Source organism: Vidua chalybeata, chromosome 1, assembly GCF_026979565.1.
Source record: "Vidua chalybeata isolate OUT-0048 chromosome 1, bVidCha1 merged haplotype, whole genome shotgun sequence".
In the NCBI taxonomy this organism is placed as follows: Eukaryota; Metazoa; Chordata; class Aves; order Passeriformes; family Viduidae; genus Vidua; species Vidua chalybeata.
The window spans coordinates 72,175,049-72,198,235 of NC_071530.1; the positions used below are offsets into that span (position 1 = coordinate 72,175,049).

General features: G+C 40.7%; 1 protein-coding gene and 1 long non-coding RNA gene across 2 annotated transcripts in view; one reads left to right on the forward strand and one right to left on the reverse strand.

Moving 5' to 3' along the window:
* The window catches only part of CDH6 (cadherin 6), a 98,242-nt gene extending 75,423 nt beyond the window's left edge, over positions 1-22,819 (reverse strand). Inside the window, exon 1 of the mRNA XM_053942799.1 lies at positions 22,739-22,819. The gene's annotated coding sequence lies outside the window, so the exon portion shown is untranslated. The remainder of the gene's footprint in view (positions 1-22,738) is intronic.
* LOC128788070 (uncharacterized) lies at positions 209-10,098 on the forward strand. Its single transcript, XR_008430953.1, has 3 exons — positions 209-700; positions 9,324-9,437; positions 9,967-10,098. It is a non-coding gene; the product is annotated as an uncharacterized LOC128788070 (long non-coding RNA).
* Positions 22,820-23,187: the final 368 nt, after the last annotated feature.

Sequence of the window (23,187 nt, forward strand, 5' to 3'; positions counted from 1 at the left end):
CAGCAGAAACAATGAATTAAAAAAAAAAAACCAAAAAAACAACCACAAAACCCTGAAAGTGGTGCTTCGGTGCACCTTTAACTACGCATGTTCGCATTTGGTGGCAGGGCTGAAATTCTGGCGGACTCGTGCAGCATTCCCAGCGGGAGGTGCGGGACCCGGCCCCGCTCCCGGCCCAGCTCCGGCCGCGGCCGCCACGCGGGGGAGCTCCAGGCCTTGCAGCGGCCCGGGACTCGGCCTCAGGCTCGGCCCGCCGATACTCTGGGAAAGAAATAATTAAATGGCTGCTTTGATGGGATATCGGCAAATAATTTAAGAGTAAAAGGGAAAGGATGGCCAGTGTTTATAAAAAACCCAAACCCAAAACAAACGAACAAAACCCTCTCTTCACTGATGCACATTTTAAACTACAAACAGCTAATCCTTACGCTATTTCCTTGTAAACTATTTAACTGTGACAAAAAGGGTGTTCTTTTTTAGCATTTTAAACAGCTCAGATGGAAGCAAGGAAATTAGCATGAAGTGAAATATTTGTGGGAGCTTAATACAGTTAAAATATTGTTATTTTGCCTGACATAAGACTCTGGGGCCAATTAACCATTTCTAATTAAGTAGCCTAAAACAGAACAGCACACAGCAAGAAACAGTGGCCGAATAGTGATGACCAAACCGTGGAAGGGAGACCGGCCGTGAACATGAGGTAAATAAATTTCTGATACAAAACCATAAAACTACTACAGCATGGAAAGGCAACAACTGGATGAAAGAATGAGAAGGGAAAATTACGCTCAGAACTGACATTACTAAATGCTGTTCTCTCCAAATTCTACCTGTTAAATGTGAAGCTTTTGTTTATCTAGATGTGCATCATACTGCATCACATAGCTCTGCTACACAAATGTGTAGTGGAATGCATTCCTTTCTACTCATCTGCCAAACTTGGAACTTAAGTCATTTTTGGTGAGATTTCCATAGGAAAGAAAGTTAAATACAATATACAGTAAGAAACATTTATTTAGTTTTGTCTTTGCCTCAAAAAGTGCCTAATCATGGTGTCACCAGACTGTGATTATGTGCATTTTAATTACTCTGGAATTTTTAAAATTGTTTTTTGTAACGTTTAAAGTTTTTGTTCGCTAAACAGTTGACACTGGAGCGGGCAGTTCATATGTCACTGTCTGGAGTGGAGAAGAGAGTTAAAATTTCTCTGAAATGGATGAGGCAATGTTTACAGACTCATAACCAGGCTGTTACTGGTGCTGTTGTTTGCTCTTCAAGGTTGGGTTAACAGTCTAACTGCCATGGTGACTCTCTGGAAACCTGGAAATGCAGAGCAGCACTTTAGCAACTAAGAAAGACTGAAACCTAGTGCTAGCTTACAATTCTCTTCATAGCTAGGAGAAAAATTTGGAAGAAATCCTGCAACCCCAGAGGCTGTCTCTATTTTCACATTGATGATTTATGATGACAATTTTCTCATGCTTTGTAATGACACTTCAGGTAAACTGTCTTGCTCACAACACAGAGCTTGGCCACAATGGGGAAAAAAGTGCATTGCAGCCTCACATGTAGAACCTGACAAAACCTTAAGGTACTCTGATAGTTTTGAGTGCTAAAAAAGCAAGCTCAGAGTGGCTTTCCAAATGACAAATGTTTTCCTTTGAGCCTAGGATGAATATATACACCAGCAGCTATTTTTCAGCTGCTATTTTTTTACACTTCAGACAACTTTGAATTATTTGTGTTGGAGCAATATCTTAAAGAGACATAAAAAGGTGTGGGTTTAAGTGACACTGCCATGATGATCTTCCTTGAGATCATTGCATGTAATGATTAGATCTTCCCTAAATCTCTGAATGATAAGCAACTGGATATACATGTAAGGGCTTCAGACTGCGTCTCTAAAATTATCTATGTGCATAACTATTTCCAAGATTGGGCTTGTCTAGGCTAACTTGTAGGCACCAGAGTTATTCTCACTCTAGCTTAAATTAAGTTTTTTTTTTTCACTCGTCCAGTACTTTCATAGCTTTGCCTTGCCAGTACAAAAAGAAACAGCGACTCAAACTGCAACGCGGTTGGAGAAAAATTCCAAACTCCTGAGATGACAGAGATTTGCATTGACCTGGCATCCACACCTCCCAGCGCCAAGGAGCTCGCTGTCACGCATTCCTGCTCTGCTCCCAGCCCGGGATAAGGCGCTGCGCAGCACTTGCTGCCTGCATCCTGAGGAGCCGTGCTCTTTGTCTGCAGCTCCGCAGGGCTGCGCAGCCAAGGGCGCTGAGGAGAGCCCCCAGCTCTCCCCGGCACTGTCAGCAGCCCCGCCGGAGCAGCACCTCCTCCATCCTGCTGATGGGCTGCTGCTGAGGGATCTCTGCCTGGCGCCGGACTTGGCGCTTGCACAGGTACCAGCCAGCGCCGGGACCTGCAGCACAGCACTGAGCCCCTCCGCAAAGATGGTCTTATCACCTCGGTATCAAAATCAACACCACCACTGTCGAACACTGCCTGGGAGAGACATCTGCTATTTAAATATATTCTAGCAGATGAAAGGAATGGAAACATAAAACCCAAACACTTCCCTTTTTTCCTAATGTAATCAGTATTTTTAAGCAGTTTATCTGCTTATTAATAGGAAGGTTTTAAAACATTTTGCTTGAGCTGACATTCTTTAATTATAATATTCATACTGCTGAATATGCAGTCACACCAGCAGAAGCTCTATTGTGAAAGAACACACAGATTCAATCTGTTTCTTTCTCTGAATTTTTCTGACTTGGTCTTATTTTTCCATTCATCATTATATTTTTGTTTGCTTCTCACATTTCTTTTTAAATGTGTGGGTTTTTTCCTCTTACTCTGTTGTTCCATTTGAAAACACCAGGATTAGCATGCAGATGTTTTTTTTTGATCAGAGACTTTTTTTTAATCATTTCCATTTTCTACAGTCTATTTGGGTAGCTGGGGATTTTTTTGTTTGTTTGCTTTTGACCCTGTTTTGTAGAGTTTTTTTTTTCTTTTTAATGTATTACCCTCGTCTGAGTGTAAACACCTTCTGTTTGCTATTGTTTTCTTAAATCAGCATTTTAGAAAATTAACTTCTAGTTAAATAGATCATGAGCTATGCTAGCTCTGCCAATAATCCAATAACCTCCATGATGTTTTTAGTGCTTTGATAACTGTGAAAGCTTAGGTCAAATAAATACTGGTTTAGGAAGGTTTAAAAAAAAAAAAGAAAAAAAGAAAAAAAAAAGGATAGGATTTCAGCATGTATGTTACTTGTGAAAAATTGTGCTGTAATACCTTCAAAAATAGCTTTTAGAATTCATGTAAGTTATAGGATTTACTGAACATAGATCAATGAAAAAAAGAATTCATACTCTTTGCCAATAAGAAAGGACCAACTTCCTATTTTTTTATTTAATTAAAAGGAAAAATGACCTCCAGTTGGAATTTTGGCTAGGTCGTTATCTGCAGGCTATCATTCACAGGAGTTGAATTACACTTAATTTTTAGAAAGCTGAGAAGAGAAAAAGACATTCAGCATCTTAGCCCAGGGAAACTGCCATCAATGCTGCTTTAAGAATGAGAAGCAAAAACAATACAACTCAAGCTGTTACCATCCATGAAACTTGTAACATCCACCTTCATTAAATCTATATTCTAAACACTGAAGAGGTTCAGGAATGCCTTACCTCTTGCATTAGAAGGAGTGATCAATGGATTTTACAGGGCTGGTATTTCAAGATCAATTTTTAATGTCAAGAAACTAAAGTTGGGGGTGGGTATTCTTCCATAACCCCGAACATTTCCAGTAACTAAGACATCCACCACTGCTGTTTAGTGGCTGTATATTTTTTTAAGAACATCCATGCCTGAAGCATCCATGGATAGCAAAGCTCATCTCCACACCATCCCTTACAAGGAAAGGCAAATTTGCCTGCAGTGACATGTGCTGGGCAAGCTCAGAAATGCCATGAACATGTTATTTGGGGGCATAGCCAAGACAACAGAAACATTGCCAAAGTTCATTTAATGCCTAAAACTTTGTAGGGTCCCTCTTACCCAAAATGCCTTTGGTCCCTGAGGGGCCACAGCAATTGCATCAATGTATCCTGGCACCCCCAAGGAGCAGCTCCAGGGCAGCTGCACAGAGCCTGGAGTTCAGTACTGGAAAAGCACAACATGCACAATTTAGTTACTTCTAAGAAAGTATCTGCCACCACCTCTCCCATGCAGTGGACTTAGTTCCTGGAAAGGCTTATTGGCTAAAGTTAAAAAAGGATTATATTGAAATGTGAATTGTCTCTTGAAGGTTTTTTACAAGTAAGCAAATACAAAAAAAAAAAAAACAAACAAACAAACAAAAAAAAACCCAAAAAAACAAACCAAAAAACTCCAATGTTTTTACTTTCTTTCTAGACACATTAAAAATGTGTAATTTTTTAAGTGTTTAAAAAAGCTATCTTTTTTCCCATGAAATAAAGCATAAGGTTATCTATTACCTGAAGCTATAATCAAGTTAATATAACAAATCTGTTTTTTCCCTGCAATCCTATTTCTTCTTGCCCAAGTAATCAATTTTTGGTGACATCACATACTTCAAGGAGAAAACACAGGATGACTCTGCTACAGCAATACAGCAGAGCAGCAAAGCCTTTTTTTTTCTCTTGCTCTGAAATGTGTAACTTAAAATGCTTTAGGGGCTAGTCAGCTTTCTTTAAAGCTGTGGCCATTAAAAAATGTTTTCCCAACCCTTTTTCTGTGTCCTATCACAAATAGCCGAAGGCAGAAGTTCCTGTAGCCCTGCAGCCCCTTTGCACCAACAAAGCTGAAGCAAAGGCAACACAGTCAACGTACAAACCTCTCCCGAACAGGAGTTAGTGGGGAAATGTGGATGTGTGCCATCTCATGGGAGGACCTGGGTGCATGAGGTTACATAGGGATTCTCCTAAAGATGCTACCTTCTATCTTGTAATCTAGTGATTTCCCAGCACAACAGTTTATTTCAGGAAGAGCACAGTTTAGCATCTTTTTGAACGTACCATTATTACTGAATGTATGGTAATTAATTTCTGCTTACGAAGCACATGGACACAGAGGAACAGGCAAGTGTTAAGTGTTACAGTCATTATCATTCACCTTTACTTAATACATTTCTGTTTTATTTAGCTACTTGTGACCAAGGCATCCACATGTCTTTGGTCGGGCTGTACATGGGTGAACTAGTGAGACCACTAGGAATGGTCCATTCCATGAGGAATGGAAAAGTGGAGTCCTGAAATATGCCTTGCTCCAGAAAGCTAAGATGTAAGTTTGCTGATAATAAGCAACTAGTTAGCAAGAAATTATAAATGTTTTCAATTAAATTTACTGTATTGCCAACTCCAAGTCTCCAAATTAATCATAAGCTGGACTGACTTAAAAATAACTCAAGATTGTTCTTTTACATTTTTTTCCATTGGTAGAATTCATGTTTTCAAGGCCTTCTTCACATGCAAGAGCTATGGATTTAACTTTATTTAGTAAAATCCATGTAAAATAACATCCTTATCTTAACAGGTCAGAGCTTTAAGGAAATCAATTCTAGTGGACAAGGAGTGACATACACAATAAATTTTCAGAAGAAACAAACACCACCAAAACTGTAAAATATTACATATTAATTAATTTTAGTCACATAAGCTGACAATTTCCTTAAAATCTAGGAGCTAAAATCTCAACCTTGCAAACTCCTAGAAGCCCACTGAAAATGTCACCAGGATCTCCAGTAGAGAGGAAGGACCAATAATTCAATTTAACTAAGAGTGATTGTAGGTCTTGTCATTTGGCCAGACAATGTAAATGACAAAAAACAGGATAATGTCCTTTTATAAATTTCATTGGGTTTGGCTTTTCTTTTTCCTTGCAAGAATACTGATGTGCTTGTCTGATTAACTGAAACTTAAGGCTGAGTTTTAGATCTGACTTGGATTTAAGTGGAAGAAAAATATATTTGTATGGGATGAACAGATACATGCATTCTAGTTGCATATACATCTGTTTGTGTGAGGGCAAAAATCAGTTCTACTTACAATTACATGCCATATAGTATTTTGTTTTTACATGACTGTGCTTCTCTTGTGCACTCAGACAATCTTCAAACCCCAGTGTCCAGGTCTGCAAATACCTATTCCAGTGAGTCATCACCAGCTTAATGAAATAATTTTCCATTGTAAACTTGCAAGTGATCTGCTCTGGGGTATAAAGACCTTAAAAGGCAGTGGTAAAATGCACTTTAGGAAAAAAAAAATTGAACTCAGCATGAGCTCACTCATGAAGGGAAGGGCACTGACGCTCAAACCTCAAGTTATCCAATTCCTTGTTTAAAAAGTGGTCTCTAATGGGTGGTTGCAAAACTGTATCTTTTGTGCTCCTTTGCTGTGCCTCCTCCATCAGAGAAGATATCACAACTCAAAGTTCTACAATTTAAAAATGTAGCCTAAATGCATCAGGTACATATTTATATATTTCAGGTCTTTCACTGTATGACAAGAATGTGAGACAAGTGAATTCCACCCTGAGATTAGAGACTTCCCTGTAGCTCTCTGCAGATATGAGAAAACACAGGCCACAGGTGCTTTGAGCAACTCAGGGGCCCAAAAGTACAGGACATTTTCCCATGATAAATCACCTACCTTAGAATGTGCAGGGTTTTTTTTTTTTTTTTCCCTTTTACATTTTTTTATTGGTGCAATGTTTATTCATTATAGACACTGTCACCTTCAGAGGCTGAAGGTTTATTTGTCCACAGAACAGATAATGGATAAACAGCAGCAATGAGAGTTTATTCAGCCCATCTCATTAAGGAGCCTAGAGATCACTTGGCAGTGACATCCTCCACACCACTTCTTCTTCTGGTTCATGGGCCAGTGCCACTGAAGTTCTCAATAGATGATGCTATTAGTACAACCCACTACTATTTATCTTTTTTGTCTGTATGAAAGGGAATAAAATACTTGTTTCGCTTACACAGTCCTGTGAAGAGCCATTAGGTGGTACTAATTGTGCTTTTGACTGCCAGCATCTGCTCTAAATGGGGTTCGAATAAGGGCCTTGAAGGTAGAGGGCTTTCAAACACCAGTTTGCTTGCCAATCTCCTGAGGAATAACAACTACATTGGTATCAACATACTGAAAGATGTGTGACACCAGCCAGCAAGCCAGGTAACCTCAATGGCAGAGTAACACTTTATTGAAAGAGACAGACAAGTGAGGGTGAGCTGCGAAATAAAGATGCAGAATTTCTTGTGAGGCCTTTTAAAATACTCTTAGTGAACTACCTTGTCCAGGTAGCATTATTTAAAAACTTCTAGAGAGTATATTATTCTGTCCACAAATATCACTCCCCCAAAGTGATTTATCAATCCATCATACTGCGGGGAAAAATATAAATTCTAGGAGTTCCTCTTTTTCTTTTTGAAAATAGACAGAATTTTAGATGTAAAATACAATCATAATCTCTACAAATTCTTACCCTTCTACATTTCTTGTGTTGACATTGTCTATTTTTTTCCAGTGCCAGTGGCCTGAATAGTAATGGTGTAGGACAAGCCAGAGAGTCACACAGTACTTATTCTGAGCAGGACTCTGGGTAAAATCTTCATTCCTGTGTCTACAAGAACACAGGAAACAAGAAATGCTAATTCCTGTGTCTACATTCCTGTGTCCACTGGTGTTATAACTTAATTTTTTTAATTGTGTTTGGGGCGTTTTTTCCTGATAGAAGAGAAAAATCCGCTAGACAACCAAAATATCCTTTACAGTGTGAGATGGTTCCAGATCATTTTCCCTCTTTGCTTGTGGCTTTTAAAGAGATCATTTCTGCAAGGAGCTAGGATTCAGCATCCTATTTTTGGCACAGTGTCCACAGTTCTGACTTTGCATGGGAAGGGTTAGAGCTGAGAAAGCAAAGCTGAGTATTTTTATCACATAGGTATGTGAGCTGTGCCTAGAGCCAAGCAGTACAGAAGACTTGCAGTGCATAGGTACATACCCGGTTCTGCACAGTGGACAGCAACCAGAAGGCTGCCTCCGTGAAAACGTATTCAGTCTTTTTGTCATCCTTTCAGGCAGGTAGAAACAATGCACAGCCCAAATGCTTCAAAGCATCCCCTCCTTTGCAGTTGCAGAGGCCTGTTCTCCAGCTGGTAAAGGCAATGACAGTTCCTTAAAGTTACTAGAGTTAGACATAGATCTACTCCAAATTAAGGACTTGGCCGAGATTTTTTTTCATTTTTAATGCATTAGCAGATGGCAAATATGCACTGAGCACAGAAAAACTACTGTTTTTTGAGGGCAATGGTTGCTTGCAATGCTAATTTGGGGCTTTATGTTTATGCAAGCTAACCTGGAGGGACACATTTCAGAGCTGGGTTGAAGCTGCAGAAAGACTCAAGCAGCAGAGTGCAGAATACCAGTAACCCATTTAAAGCCGGGTGTGTGAATGCAGGGTTGGGTGTCTGCTCGTTCAAAAGAGATTCAAAAAACAAGGCAGGAGCAGATGTTAAGAGATCACAACTTTATATATTTCCCTCATTTGGTCATGTTAAGATGAGACCATTTGCAAAACTCTCAAAACAGGAAGGTACTTGGCTTTATGTTTGGATTCAGGCTAGCTGACACTCCACTGCAAGCTGCTATCCACATTCCCTCCTGGAAAGAATGTCCACATGAGAACATATTAGAGCACTGTTGTGTGGTAGAAATCAACTAGCAATGAGCATCCAAAAGCAGATGTTGAGAGATGTTTACAAACTAGGTGCTGACAGACTGTTTTCATCTAGCAGTTCTGTTGACGGATACGGTATTTCCATATCTGCAAACTGTGATGACACAGACAACCTTTCCCTCCAAACTCTGTTAACCTTGCTGCAGAAAGCAACCTGGGATAACCACAAAATAGCTATTGACCAAGGTTGAACAGATTATGTAGTTCCGACAGTGTAGTCACAGAATAGGAATAAAATTAAAATCAAAGCTCAGAAGAGGTCATTTTCCTGGCAACAATCCTACCCACAAATACAAGGGAAAGATGTGTCATTCTCAGAGCAAAATCTATCCTGAAGACAACCGAAGTCACATAGCATGGTCTTCCATGACTCCCAGCAAATGTTTTGTACCTCATTTTTTATTTCTTACTTCTTTCTGTTATTTTCTTTAAAGAATTGTGATATTCTGTGTTATGCCTGATACCATGCTGTTCCTACACATAAGACAATCTTTTGTCTGTCTTATGGTCAGACCTGTTCTTATATTTTTTTTTCTATTTTTGATTCATTTAAGAGAACCAGGAAACCATTCTTGTGAGTGAAAAATCACAGACCTCACCTGCAAATTCTGTGCACAGAAGACTATAAAATCATTCCTGTGGCTACAGAATGAATCACAGTACTGCAGGTATTCAGCTATCTTTTCTAATAAGTATGCTTTAATTGGACAAGAGTGTAGCTGACGTGTTTAACTTACACATCTATTATAAGGTAGAACTCACTTAACCACTCTCTTCTAATATGATTTCTGGTGAAGTTAGTCGTATTTTGGTCAAATAATCCTGCAGCTAAGACTGATTTATCTTAACATATTTGCCAGCTGGGACTTTATTAGGTTAGAGCACTGCTTCCCACAATTAGGACCTGTGGACATTAATGTCATACAAATAAATATGTGTTGCTGTAGAACAGTTTTGATAACTAATTCACTGCACAGATTAAGTATGAACTATCCACTCGCACTGTTGATTTCTGTGTCTCTGGCTACAGAAGTCCCATGATATTGCTCCTGCTCTCCAGTCACATGGCTAAGGATTTTTTAATAGGAGAGAGAGAATAGAAAGTGGGGAGAGCTGCCTGCTCTAAGTTCCTGGGCATGTCCATTGTTGATAATTTATTCATGCATTTTCTTCTGCTTCCTTGGTCTGGTTTTCCAGCTCATATTTATCATTACAGCTCCTTGGAAGTCAATGGAATAATATTCGTTTGTCCGCTTTTGACTGAGAATATGACTGGATAAAATTTTAGTCAGAACTGAAGAATAAACTAGAAACCTTGAGTGTTGTTAATCCAGCATCTAAGGGGCTTATTCCTCTCAGGTACTGCTCCCTGATTCAGCACAATCGTTTGAGCATTTGTTTAAATCCCTCTGTCAATAATGACCCACAAGCACAGGCCGAAGGCAAGGGTCACAAGAAAATATTCTGACTGCAGTTCTTGGACTCTTTCTAACAGCAGATTATTGAAATGTGAATGCAGCCCTAAAACTTAAATTCAGTTTAGCACATCCTGAAAAACCAGGAAAATGAGAAATCTTTCTCTGAATGTGGTAATGCTTGTTTCTACTCTGAAGAACCTGCAGTTTTCAGATTATGGCTCTAGTATTTTAAAATTAAAAGCCCTTAAGACCAAGACAAAAACCATGCTATTGGTTATAAGGAAAACCATGGACATGCTGAGAGTTCAAATAAAGTAATGAAGATCCCTAAATATCAACATTTCTTCAGAACCTTTTAGTGTTTTACTGACTAGAGAAGCTCAGGAAAACCAAAATAATGTCTCCCTTGCTGTGAGCCAGTGGAGCTCATAGCCTCTAGCTGGCAATTTTTCCCTTAGCTCTACATGCTATGACCACCACATCCAGCCCTTGGTGAAATGAGTGTTAAATTCACTGAAGAGTATCAGAAATGGAAATACACAAGGGAAAACAACAACAAAAAAACCCCAGACAAAAAAAACAAACAAAAAAACACACCAAAAAAACCCAAAAAAAACAAACAAAAAAAAAAAACTAAAACAAAAAAAAAAAAGCCACACAATTTTCTAAAGCAACTGAACTAGGAAAAGACAGTCAATGGGGAAATTAGGACAATTTGAAAAGAGGTAACAGAACAGGCCATTGTTATTATTTTCTATTTGAACATTAAAACAAAAATAATCCAAAATATCTTTGCCATAAGTAGAATAAATTCCACTCTGCTCCACTAAGCTGCATGTCTTTGGCCTCTCTCTTGTACAGGAGAGTGAGAAAAGTTTGGCCAGCAGATTTAGGTATCTACTCACCTCTTTCCCACCTGGTAGCATGCCTTTTTCTAAGCTGCCTCTGTAAGAGAAAAGAGCAACAACAGAGCTCCTTCTCTGTTGCATCCCAGAACATAGCAGCAGAATCACCCTCTGCTCCTCTCCTAGCAGAGGTGGACCATAAGCAGGACTGGGAGGCTTATAAAAAACTGAGACACTGCTACTGGTTGCACAAAGTAAATGTCAAACAGGAAAATTCCCCTCTGGGAAGGTATGTCAGGCGAGCCTTTGTCCTGTACATCTGGATTTTACTCTCCAAAGTAATGTTAGCTGAACAACATTTAGCTCCTGGTCTTGCAAATCTCAGCGTGACTGCCAACTGCAGATCACCCTCTGTCCCAATGGACTCCAGGGACAGAAAAGAGCAACTGAGCCCAGCATGAGACAAAAGCCATCAGCCCATCACAGGATGCAAGAAGCAAGTTGTCCCTCTGACACACGTGTGGGGATGAGGTACCAACAGATCAGCACAACAAATTGGTGCCTGCAATATTCACAAAAGCAACATTTCAGAGGCAGCAATAATAAAAATAATAAAAATAATAAATAATGAAAATATCAATCTGGGTATGGTTTCTCTTAGATGCAAATCAAGATTTAAATATAAAAATGATAGGCTTCTGTTAATCCTTCTTAGGAAGTCATAAATTGTTAATCAGACCTTAGGCAGTGTTGTTTAATACCAACTTTAATAAAATAGCTGCCTGAAGCAGAAAGACAGTTGGGATCCTGACTCTAAAACTTTGGTAACCTCATCCACTTTTTTGTAGCCTGAGGCTCTTAGACTACACCATTGATACTAACTCCTTTGAAATATGCTCATTTTTTAGGTTGCTAAATTATTAAACACCTTATTAGTTGAAAGATTAGATGGAAAAAAAGTCATCTCTGTATGACAGAAAATGGATTGGAAGAGGAAGGAAAAGTTGAGGGAATATTTACATAAAAGATACAGCTCTGTTGTTGATATACAGAGGTAATCCATAATCCATAATTCATTTAAGAAATGAACCCATCAAATTACATAACTACGCATGACAAATTGCTACTGTTGAGCTATCCTACAATAAATTACAAAGAATCACTCCTGTCAAGAGTGTATTTTGTTTTTGCTAAAAAAAGCAATGTCGCTACAAGGTTGTTTTCCCTCTTGTTCCATAGGATTTGTCTATCACATACAATCTCTCACACTTCCACCATATAATTTGATTGGGATAGAGAAAGCTCCTTTGTGTGGGGTAACCATGAAGTCTCCAAAATTAAAACTGCTTTGAAAATTGCAAGAAAAGGGGAAAGGACGAAAAGGAAGAATGTTTCTTCCTCATTATTTCTTAATACTATTTGTCATTCAGGTGAGCAGATCTTTAGAGTAAAAAATAAGAACAGTCATTTCCTGAAGTGTGATGTCTTTTTAGTGTATGTCCAGAGCAGCTTGTTAGCATACTAATAGTTTCATTTAATATGCAATACACAGCATACTTGCTACTTTGAAGTGCTTATTCATGATGTCATGGATATTAGTGTATATTTCTTAATTACACAACAGAACAATCTTTCCTCTTTCAACCTACACTTTCTGCTGCTCTGATTGGTTTCTCTAACTAGCCAGAATAATCACTTTGCCACACAGAATCAGAAAAGGGAAAAAAAAAAGTAAACAATTTTAAAAGCCATTTTAATTTAATAACAAATTGGGAGCTATATTCTGTGTTAAATTAGCACTGCAAGCCTCATATCAATTCAAGGCAAGGTTCCCTGTTCGTTACTGCTTAATTAATCAGTCCTGTTTCCATCTAAATGAAAAGTTTTCTCTCCTCCCTATCATCTCTAACATCTCATTTCAGGCAGCATATCAAGTTAATCTTGCTTACATTAGCAACTTATTTCTAATGGCTCAGTTCAATTATTTGGTTGGAGCATGGTGCTAATAATGCCAAGGTTGTGGGTTCAATCCCTGTATGGGCCATTCACTTAAAAGCTGGATTTCAAGATCCTTATGGATCCCTTCCAGCTCAGAATATTCTGTGATAATTCATCCTATCCCAGTTTGCAGATGAATTCTGCTTGGTCTCTGCTTCGTTTTGGGCAGCTTGGAGTCAATGGTAAAACAGCAATTGCAAGAGTGAGCTCATCCAGCCTCATGATGAACCCACAATGTGAGGACAAACACACTGAAGTCTTTTAAACGTTTGGCTTCCTGGTGTGCCTTACTCTTCTTGAGGAAACATGGCACTTGGAGACAAGGACTTGGCGGTACTGGGTTAACTCTTGGGCTTGGTGATCTTAGTAGTCTTCTCTAAAACATTCTATGATTAGAACATGCACAGGGCTGAACAAAGAATTATTATCTTATAAAACAACATTCCCATGGAAGAAGAGAAATCTGTAAGGGAAGGAGGATATGGAAAGTTAGGTGGTATCTGAAAGCATGTCCTCATTAACATTTATGCAACATATCCTGGAAATAAAGCTGCAATCAGCATGAGTCCTGCACTACCATCAGTAGTGTATATAAAAAAGTATCAGACATTCCACCATGTCACCTTTGAAGAAGTGAAAAATAGGACTTGAACACTATCTGGTTGAATATCTCCTGCTTATGCTGATCCCACCATTCCCAGAGCTGGAAACTGCTGCTGCTGCCATAATCTGGTACTTTCTACCATCTGCAGCAAAGCACACTAACTGTGGGACTTAACAAAAGACCTCTGGTGTTTTGTATTGCACCAAGCTGGCCCCAGTCAAACACTTACTGAAGCTGCAGTTGCTCATACATGCTAGTCTCTCCACTTGCCTTTCTCAGTTCAGCCTTCAGAAGTAAGTTTTCTGGCTGCTTCTAGTGCTGGGATGCTTGCTTGCCCATGCCAGAATGCCTGTTGTAAACACTGCAACCCCATCAGGCACCACCACGGCTCCAGCAGCTCTGTCTGTAGAGACCCACAGCCTCTGAGACGTAACAGATACTTGCCCGGGTCAGGGCTCGAAACTAAATCTGAGCTTGAGGTGTCTGCATCACATGAAGGCTGGATTTAATGCCAGCTTGACAAATATAAATACTTTTGTAATAGACAAAAAACACACAATATTAAGTGACCATTCCAAGAGGATGAAACCTGTTTTTCCTGAATAATTCCAGTATTTACTTTTGCTCATCCAGGACTCAGGATGTTTTTGCAACAGGGAAGAAGGATGTGCATATTTTAACCTTCTAGATTTGCAGCAACCAGCCTCTGACCTCACATTTACCAGCCTGGTTGAAATTACAACCTGCTGCCAAGGAAAACTCTGTCATACATTGAAGTAACTCCAATATCAAGTAGCTTTGAGATATTTGACAAATGAATTATGGTGGATTAATGAGGAGCTGCTTCAGAAATCCTGCAAAAGAGACCCTTACATGCGGTAATGCATTTAATTTAATAACAATACAAATTATGTGCTGAGAAAAGTGGGAACCTGTTCTTGTGTTGTTTTGTTGTGTTTGTTTTTTTTTTTCCAGGAGGAACAGAAATCCTTCCTATAAATCAGAGTGCACACTTCTGTTTCTGATGGGAAACACTGCTCTGAAAAGCACTGAATTTCAAAGCTGCTTGAGATTAGATTGTCTGCAAAATTGTGCTGATGGCTGTAAATATTAATAAATATGATACACCGAACCAGATTTCTTCTTCAGATGCTCTTCTTCCTCTTAAGTGCAGATGACCTGAAGACACAGGCACCAGAGGAAGAATCTGAGCTAAGAATTGGTTTTAGAGATGCAACACACAATAACACTTGCACAAAGGAAGGATGTCCCCATTACATGCCAGCAGAAACAGCCAGGAAGTGAAAATCTCAGTCCAGTCCTCGCTATCCCCTCTGCAACTGCTGATGGGAGCCGACAGAGACTACAGAGAATCCTTCTCCATGCTGTACAGATGATCCAGGGCTATACTGCTGGCATCAGTGGGAAATGATAGTTATTCCTTACACAGTTTTTCTTTCCATCCCTATTTTGAGTAGTCTGTTATTTAGCAATACAAATTATACAAACATTTGGCAGTCATGTTGTGGTCACCATGAAAATAATTGCAAAGTTGTAAACACTTCATTACAAACCCTGACATCTTGATCCAGAACGACACTTAAATATTCAAACAGCCTTGTAGATTTCAGTGCAGTTTATTGGTACTTTCAAAAGCAAACTGCTCTGGGACCAGGTATGATAAGTCAGAGAGAAGAACATGCTTTGTTTATGGCAGAAATAACTTGGTAATTAACAGCAGTGAGAAGGGAAATGCCATAGCAGAGCATTCATATTATTTAGACTTAAATGGAGTTTAGATTAAATACAGGGTTTTATAAAACTGGTTGGCACAGCATGAATTACTTAAAGGGATGTGGCTGGTGGACTTAAGAGTTGCTTCTGCATCTTTTTCCCTTTCAGCCCTGACAACTAAATTGAGCACCAATTTCACAAAAAGAAATTTGCTCCCTGAAAGAGATTCTACCTCTATATATTCCTGCTCTGTGATCTGCCAGGGCACTCTTCACACTATGGAAGTGAGGAAATAGGTTCTCTTGAATTTTTGTAGAGCTTGATCAGTTTGTCAAGCCAGATCCAAAAGCATTAGGTCATAGTAGGTGGCACAGAGCTCAGGACCTGGTACTGCTTCGATCTAAACTGGCCACGTAACTTTTAAATTTAATGTGTCTTTTTTATGTGTCTTTTTCTACTTCTCCCTCTATTTTATTTACACTAAGATCAATACTTGTGTCAGGGGTATTGGTGTACACCATGTCCTTATTCAAGTAACTTCTCTTTGACTCACCTTCATATCTATGTGCTAGGAATACTACTCCTTAGATATTTACAAAGCAGGGGTGCTTTGAAATGAATTCATGCAGGCATGGACATGAACAAGAGATAGTGTGATATGACCTCTGGCTGCCCCAAACCACAGGGAGCAGCATGCAGAATAGGCAGCCTTTTATGAGATTTCTTTTTTATCCTCTTCTCTCCCACAGGCATAAGTAGGTGGGAATGTATGAGGCAGGGAATGGTAAAGAAACTCTGTGGCCAGTCCAACTCGGCCAATGCAGAGAGTAAGGTCATTGCCACCTTGCTTGGGGACAGCTCAGATTACTTTCTCCTGGGAATAAGATACTCAGTCTTGTCTCAGACAGCTCTGGAGCTATCCAGCTTCCCCCCCTTCCCCACCACAGAAAACATGGCTGAACAAACAAGCAAAAAACATCCAGAAAATCCTTTGGGGAGAGAGTGTCAAAGCAGATGCAAGGAGTCCTTGAGAAAAATAATTGGCTTTCTTTTGGATGAAAAAAAGAAACCCAAATCTGACTTTTTCCCCCCATCCATTCTTTGATCAGCTACAACAACTGAAGAGAGCAAGAGAGAGGCAGGCGGGCTGACTGCAAGCTGTACTTGCTATAAGAGCTTGGTTCAGCATCCCTGCTGTGTTAGGATCTCCTCCTGTGACCTTGGGCAAGTCACTCACCTTTGTGGTCATTCGCTAAAACACGGCCAATTATACAGGCCAGCCTCACAGTGGGGCCCTGTGGTGAAGATGTGGAATTCTAGAATACTTGAACAGCTTTTGAGTGAAGGCTTCATGTCAATGAAGTACACCTTGTCCCTTACTTGAAGGGAGACTCCCAAATGTGCACAAGGTATCTGTGGGTTCTTGCAGGGGTTTTTTTGCAGACTACGATAAACTATATCATTATCTTTTTGTCCACGAAGATACTTGTGTCAAATAATGATTGCCAGACTAATGACACCCTAAAGTTACAAACCACCAGGCATTCAAAGTGGATCAATTCGGTGAGGAAACAGATTTCACCTGAGTCCTCAGGGCAAAACTAAAAGCAACCGTGCTTTTAATTATTTTTGCTATGGTATTGGATCTAAGAGGATGAGGGAGGAGGAGACATCTTTCTAAGAGAGGGTTTTCCCTGGAGTGAGACTGTCAGTACGAAAGCTGGCCCCAGAGCTGCAGTGTCAGCACCCCAGCTGGGGCCCACAGGCACACGTGGCTCTCCCACCACTCCACAGCCTCTCATGCAAGTCTGGATCACTATGACCTTCAATGCTAAGTGGAATTACCATCAGAGGCAAGTATTATCTTTGAGTTTGGTGTTACCCTCACAACAAAGCAGAGCTACATGGTAATGATCGTGTTGATTAAGCAGCCTTTGTGCTTATAGAAGCTATTAGCTGACAATTGTAATGAGGGAACAGGCAGCTCTGCTCTCCACCAGATAGGCACGAACCTGCAGTACCTGGGGAAACTTGACTACTGTTTAATTTTTGTGCTAATTTTCAATTCCTGCTGACCCTTCTCCTAGGTCCTCCTGCTCTGACTCTGAGATTAGATGCAGAAGTGGGAATGCTGGAAAGATACACCACCTATTATCTCAGAGGCAGCTGTAAACATTACAGCATGATAATGAAATTAGTTTAGCTGAGAGGAATTATGGTACCCAGTTAGTACAGGACAGATCTCATTCATAAAGTGCTCTCTTCTGTACATTGTGGTGTGTCACTAGGGAAGAGCTGAGGGGTTATGATAGGTATTGATGTTGCAAATGGTACCTAATAGTCACATTCTGGCTAGAATTAAGCATTTTCTGACTATATATAAATATATATGCACATCCTGACAAGACAGGCTAATTAACCCATAAAATATTTGCCCACAATGCCAGAATAAAGCCATTATTGAACAGGTTACTTAAAACATAGCAAGGCTGGCAGTGTTCTCGAATGAGACCAGATGGAAATGTATATGCACTTTTTGTCTATGCGCCTGGTGCAGAGGAGGGTATGGAGAGGGTGTCTTGTGGCTGGGTGTGAAGAAAGATAATGCAGTATCACTCTACATTGGATGTTTCAGCATGGTGCTATCAAGTGCTCTGGCACCATCACAGTTAAGCAATCACTTCTTTGCTTAAAGATTTTTTTTGTAGATCCAACACCCTAACTCAGGAAGGACACCATACCAGTGGAGCGTTTTTCATCCTGACAGGGCTCACAGGCTCCCCTCACCCTTCCCCATCAACACTGGTCCTCACTGCTGCTCAGAGGGTTGCAGCTGCGGAGGAGACTATCCTTTCTAGTTTGTTTTGAGAGAGAAAAATACTCAAGGAGTAGGCAGCTCACAAGACTGGATGTACCGACCAATAACATTAATTCACACCACTCTATAAACATTCCTGAAATTCAGTTGTCCTGTTTTCTTCTGGGAATGCTCTTGCTAACAAACAAAAGCATAAACTCAAATGTTTACAGTCTTTGTTTGGGTGTTTCAGTGCCAAATGCACAAGCAGGAAAATAAAGTGGAAGACAATGATGGCAGCCAGCCCCACCTGGAATAAAGAGATGGCCATAGGTACAAAGAGGTATAAGCCTGCCTGAAATGGGATGGGGGAGTAGCTGATGGGTGATCAGGATTAGGACACACAGGAGTGCCCTAGAGAAGCTTAGGAACCTGAACCTCGATGGACCCCCAACACATATCTTCACTGGGGAAGAACCAAAAAGAGACTCTTAGGCTGAGATTTATGGCATAGAAAGCACAACTGGATATAAAGTACTCACACTCAAACTTTAAAAATGCTTTTATCCAGCACTTCCCCCACCTAATTCCACTGCAGCAACACTCACAGCACAACCCAGAGAGGATGACTTTTTCTGCTGATGTTTTGTATTAATTATGCATTCTTCAAGGGTATTTTTAAAACAGGGACTAATAATCTGCCCTGTACCTTTTGTTAAGCAATAAAGACAACTAAAAGCTGCAATTAATATTAAATCTCCATGCTACATCTCAACTCTCCCCATCCCGAATGAAAGAAGGCAAGATGCCATACCTTTCTTATCACACAGCATAGTTTTTTTCAGACCCCTTGGAAAGGTCTGCCATGACTAAGCATGTAGCATGAGCAAACTAGCTGCTACTGGACTTTTATCTCAACCAGAACACATCTAAACTTGAGAATGGTGTTTATACTGCAAACTGAATCCTGCATCAAGTCAGCAGAAGAGATTCGCTCTGTGTGCCACAGAACTCTTCACTTTCTGCACAGGATGGGGGACTCACTTTAAAGATTTACATTGAAAAGATCCTGAATTTGGCCCCACCATGGCAGTCAGGATAACCACAACTGATTTTACCAGCCCTGTTTCTAAGAGTTATGAACCCAAGAAATTATATAGGAATAAGAAAAAGGAAAAAAGAAGTAAACCCCAAATGATGCAAAGCCTTTGAAGACACAGGAACAGTTACTGCAGCTAACTAGGTCTTCAAGGGGTTAATGAAGAAGTCACCCTAATGCCCAGCTTCTAAGGCAAAGTCTTTCCCACATGCTTATGATAATCAAAAGATACTGAAAACCAATTCTACTTCATTCTGGTCTAATTGCAGCAGAGCCACTAGAGGAATTGTAACCATTATGTAAGATGAGGCACCATCACAGTGGGGCCTGCTGCTTCAAATGCATTCTACCCACTCTTTTTTATAGATTTCAGCTACCTTTCATTTTAGTAATTAGCCACCATTTCCAAGGAGATCCATAAGTAATTTCCTGCACATCTTGAGCCATAATGCTGAAAGATTGCACTAGAAAGGTAACACAATTTAGAAGTAGTCAACAAAGGGCAGGTGAAACACACTGAAAAGTTCAGTTAAAACATGAGATAGTGACCACCATTTCATTTAACAACAGATAAATGTTGCTTGACCACCACACAGCACACAGGCAACCTCCAGAAAACCCAACAGTGGTTCCTTCCAAACCCAAAATACTGTAGGAGTTTATTAATAAGCAGCATATCAGTGTGCTGAAAACTTCTTCAGTCAAAGCAAAAATGATGTAGCACACTTGAGGGGAGAGTGGTCTGGAGGGAGGCTCCTGCGCAGAGGAACCCAGTATGCCCTTGAGAAGAGGGCTGCTCATTTAGAGAAGGATCTCAGCTGGCACATTCATAACTTCTATCAAGTTCACATTAGTTTTGAGATCTTCTGCAGAAAGCAGGGGAAAAAAAACCCACATTTCTTAACATGTGCATGTTTTGCTTTGAAGGAAGTCTCTCAACTAAATATTATTGAAACAGCAGATGGCAAAATGCAAACTTTATGAAAGGGAAGTCTGCCTTGAGCGGCAGGTTACTGTTTGCATGAAAGAGCTGTGCAAGGGAAGAAGGGAGGGAGGAAGGGAGGGAGAGAAGAGTCAGAAGTTAAGATGCACATTTCTAGCCAAACAACTTGGTTAGAAAATGATGACCGTGTCTATAAATATAGAGTGCACTTTAGAGTGCTGGCATGGAGATATGCAAGAGCTGAGAACTGGTGTGAAAATTAAAATACCTACAGGGACTAATAAGTCCCTATGGGGACCCCAGTTACTTAAATGGCTGCAAAGGATAATTGCAGAGAACTACAACAGGACTGAATCAATGGCATTTTCCCTGGAAAAAAAAAAAAAAAAAAGTATTGCTGATCTGATTACGTTATTCTGAAAAGACTGGCTGCTTTCCTCTTCCCTCCCTCAGCTCAAAAGTCAACTGCAAACCACTAGAAATATGTCCAGAAAGATTATGGTGCAGCTGAAAGCCAGAAGCATATGAGATTATATATTTACTGGTGCTGTGTCAGATAACATCTGAGAGGAGAGAAAAAAAGAGATTCAGCTTTGCAGTCTTTATTAGCATGTTTAGGCTCTTTAAAGGAGCTATCCAATTGTGTCATTGCTGCCAGGCCTTTAAAACTGTGTATATCCATGATAAAGGAATCTACTTAATCTTGATCACAAGCCTCGGAGCCCTACCCGACTCTCCTGTGACATGCAAACTTATTGCCTTTAAACAGGAATTAGAAAAAAAGAAATGAACAGGGATGCACCATTACCCATAGCATTATATTGCTCAGGAACAGATGTTAATCAATTTTATGGAATGTTTTAAGTAACATGCAAGTACTTTTGTAAAGAACTGTCTGCATAATAGAGATTTCAGCCCAGCAAATACAGGAGATAAGCCTTTATCTTGACTAGGAGAGCTATGTCTATTTTGATTAAAACCAAAGAAGTCTGCACAATTGAGCAATTTTATTCCCTTGGAATCATGTCATTTCCAGAATGCTACTACACACGGTCCTGTGACAAAAGGGAATGGAAAAAACCTTGCTCTTGATTGTGATGCTCTCCTTGCGCAAATGTTCATGCATGTAGTTCATGAGGTACACATGTAGGATGTACATTCCATCCTCTGAGATTCTTGAATAGACAAGAACTGTACTCTTTATTCCAGCTGTGCTAGAAGAACAGTAAATTTGGAGAAAGGACTGACCTTACACTCTGTAAGTAATTTGTGCTACTCAATCAATCTCTCACGCACTGCTAACAGAACTTTAAAATCCCAAAACACACACAAATAAAAGGAAAAAGGTGCCCTTTCTTCTCGATTTGTATAAAAGTAGTAACTGTGCCATCATGCTGGGAGTAATTTCGGTCGTTAAACTTCTCGAACCTTGAATGTCACCAGGAGTTACTTAGGTGACCATCCACTTGCACTTAAAAAGTATGCATTTAACTCTCCGTAAAATATGGATTTTATTGCAGCAGTGACAGGACTCCTTTCCACAGCCACTGACCTCTACTGTTATTGCTTATCTCTTGACTCGACCTTCTGCATAAGAATACACAGATGTAGTATGCAAACTGTTTTCCCTGCGTGTGCATGTAAGTAGATATTACATGCATATGAATACATAAATAGTTCAACCTAGCTGACACAGAAAGTATGTTACCAGCTCCTTAGAAACATTTACTACACCACCAAATTCAGCGATTGCTTTCTGCAATTACCCAACTTCTTTCCTGTAAAAATGCCTATACGCCTACCCTCTTACTTCCACCTCCTCTAGCACTCCTCATCCCGTTCTTTTATCAAATAAAAGACTTCACATTTGTCAATTCCTGTAACGTCCCCCGATCTGCTCGCTCTGCCCCCTTCTTTTCACTGAGGGAGAGCCTCATTTCAACTGTGCTCTACATTCAGTTCTGCACTTTACCTCGGATTTCGCTCATGATCCGAAGGGCTTTGCCCTGTATTCATTTCAAAGCAATACATAGTATCAAGAAGAGAGACAGACTTCAAAAAATTATTATGTTCTAGTTATTCATCCTTTTGTTGTTGTCATTACTAATTATTACTATTATTCTCTTCCAAGCACACACGACCCTTCTCCCGCTCTCACCACTCCTCCTCGCCCGAAGTGTCTTGCTGGCGATGACAACCCCCCAGGAAAACGCCGCATCCCTTCGCCTGACTTACAACGCCAGCAAACGCGGTCCCCACACGCCCCTGAGCGTCGGGGCAGGGCGCGGAACCCGGGGGGGGGGTCACCTCGGCGCGGCGGCAGGGGCAGAGCCCTCCGCAAGGCAGCTGCCAACTTCGCAAAATAAGTGCTGTCCCCCTCCTCCGTCCGCCCCCCCCCCTTAATTAGCATTCCCAATAAGCATGGCAGAAAGAATAAGAAAAAAGGAGGGGAAAAAAAAAAAAGCAGAAGGCGGCTGGCTGGTGAGAGCTACAACTTGCCCCTCCAGAGGTGCAGAGCCGCATCTCCTTACCGGCACGCAGGGACGACGCGGCCGAGCCTCGCCCGGGTTGGCGGCGCGGTAGCGCAGCTCCCTGGCCCCTTCTCCCGCCGCTCAGCCTCCCCGCCTCGCACTAGGGCTCCCACTCGGCCAGCAGCACTTTTTAACTCCGGCATGCAGGCAGCCCGAGCCGAGGGGGCTCTCTATCTGATTGGTTTCCATTCACTGCTCCTGATTAATAAAAAAAAAAAAAAAAAAAAAAAAAAAAAAAAAAAAAAAGGAGGCGGGGGAGGAAAAAAAAAAAAAAGCCAAACTCCTCCCTCTCGGCTTGGCTCCCTGGCAGGCGCGCACACACACCCGCACATACGCGCACCCGCACCCCTGGCGCCGGCGCTGCGGCTGCCGGGGCCGCTGGAGCTGCCGCACTGGGGCCGGGGGGGGGGCGCGGAGCGGGCGCGGAGCCGATTCCTCCGGACGGGCAG